At 34.6% G+C, this 2,500-nt stretch overlaps 1 protein-coding gene across 1 annotated transcript in view; it reads right to left on the bottom strand.

Annotated features, from left to right (window-relative positions):
- LOC113813574 (uncharacterized) overlaps positions 1 to 2,500 on the bottom strand; it is a gene marked incomplete in the record, with an annotated part of 294,474 nt that overhangs the window by 214,644 nt on the left and 77,330 nt on the right.

The following is a 2,500-nucleotide window of genomic DNA, read 5'->3' as shown; positions in this document are numbered from 1 at the left end:
ATGTGAAAAAAGAATTATGAAAATTTTATATCGCAAGCACAATATACGAGTGGATAAATACACAAAATAAACATATACATGCATAAACACACACATACACACACACATATACATACACATACACATGCACATGCACATGCACATGCACACACACACACACACACACACACACACACACACACACACACACACACACACACACACACACACACACACACACACACACACACACACACACATAAACATCCACATCCACATACAGATATATATATATATATATATATATATATATATATATATATATATATATATATATATATATATATAAATATATATATATAAACCCCCACCACACACACACATAAACAAGTTAGAGAAGTTGAAAAAGAAAAAAAAGGAGAAACAAGTGTATAAATAAGAAGAAGAAAAAAGAAATAAATTTTAAAGACAAAAAAAAAAAAAAAAAAAAAAAAAAACAGCACGGGCCAAGATAAGGATTTCGCGCAGGAGCAAGAAGAAGAAAAAGAAGCAAGTGTACGAATAAGAAGAAGAAAAAAAGAAACAAAATAAAAAAGACAAAACCAAATAATAATAAAAAGAAGAAAAAAAAAGAAACAAAATTAAAAAAAGGACAAAACCAAATAATAATAATAAAAAAAACAGCACGGGTCGAGATAAGGATTCCTCGCGCAGGAGCAAGAGGAAGAAAAAAAAGAAAAGAAGCAAGTCTACGAAAAAGAAGAAGAAAAGAAGAAACAAAACAAAAGAAGAAAAAAAAAAATACACGGGCCGAGATAAGGATTCCTCGCGCAGGAGCAAGAAGAAGAAGAAAAAAAGAAGCAAGTGTACGAATAAGAAGAAAAGAAGAAACAAAGCAAAAAAAAAAAAAAAAAAAAGAAAAAAAAATAACACGGGCCGAGATAAGGATTCCTCGCGCAGGAGCAAGAAGAAAAAGAAGCAAGTATACGAATAATAAGAAAAGAAGAACCAAAATTTAAAAAAAAGAACAAAACTAAATAATAATAAAAAAAGAAAAGAAAAGAAAAAACAACAGCACGGACCGAGATAAGGATTCCTCGCGCAGGAGCAAGAAGAAGAAGATAAAAAAGAAGCGTCTATGAATAATAATAAGAAAAGAAGAAGAAGAAGAAAAAAAAACAACAACACGGGCCGAGATAAGGATTCCCTCGCGCAGGAACAAGAAGAAGAAAAAATAAGCAAGTGTACGAATAAGAATAAGAAAAGAAGAAACAAAACAAAAGCCCCCCACCAAAAAAAAAAAAACATCAGGGGCCCAGATAAGGATTCCTGGCGCAGGAGCAGACCGCGAGGCCCCCGGCTCTATCCCTCGGCCAAGGAAGGACTGTTTCCTGACGCTGCACGGCCTTTGTGGGATCCTGGAGTCCTATTTCTCCTCCTCTCTTCATCCTTCGTGTTGGGGATTTTCAGATGCATGTGGGCGAACATATGCGTGGTTTTTTTATCTTTTTTTTTATATATATATATAAATGTATATCGATACATTTTATTTCTTTTTGTATATATGAATGTATATCCATACATTTTATATATATTTTTTTGTATATATGAATGTATATCCATACATTTTATATATATTTTTTTGTATATATGAATGTATATCCATACATTTTATATCTTTGTTTGTATATAAAAATGCATATCCATACATTTTATATCTTTGTTTGTATATATAAATGCATATCGATACATTTTTTTGTATATATAAATGTATATCCAAACATTTTATATTTTTTTGTATATTTAAATGCATATCGATACATTTTTTTGTATATATAAATGTATAACCAAACATTTTATATTTTTTTGTATATTTAAATGCATATCCACACATTTTTTGTATATATAAATGCATATCCATACATACAAACAAACGTGTATGTTTGTGCTTGTGTGTGTAAGCGACCTTTTTTCTCTCTCTCTCTTAAAAGACCTTTTAAGCTTACATCTGGGTACTAAAATGGAGGCGCCATTCAAAAAGCGTCAACCACAGGCTCAGGCACGTTGCGATCTGATCCAACGTCGAGAAAAAATTCGACATTTAAGAGTTTTTCCGTTTTTTTTCTCTTCTTCTTCTCTCTCTCTCTGTCTCTGTCTCTCCTTCTCTCTCTCAATGTCGCTCGCTCGCTCGCTCTCGCTCTCTCTCTCTCTCTCTCTCTCTCTCTCTCTCTCTCTCTCTCTCTCTCTCTCTCTCTCTCTCTCTCTCTCTCTCTCTCTCTCTCTCTCTCTCTCTCTTCCTCGCTCCCTATCTGCCCCCCCCTCTCTCTCTTCTCTCTCTCTCCTTGTTTTCGTAATCCTGCAAAGTCTCCTATATCGCCAGCTGCAGCGTTTCTCTGCGCCCCAGTTTTATTCTCCAATCTCGCTTCTATCTCTTGCTCTTCTTTCCCTACCACTCCTTTCCCTTCCCTCCTTCATTAGCTCCCCCTTCCCTCTTCCCCTCCCTCCCTCCCTTCTCACTCGT

Source organism: Penaeus vannamei, chromosome 11, assembly GCF_042767895.1.
Source record: "Penaeus vannamei isolate JL-2024 chromosome 11, ASM4276789v1, whole genome shotgun sequence".
NCBI lineage: Eukaryota > Metazoa > Arthropoda > Malacostraca > Decapoda > Penaeidae > Penaeus > Penaeus vannamei.
This window is presented reverse-complemented; position numbering and strand designations above follow the sequence as displayed.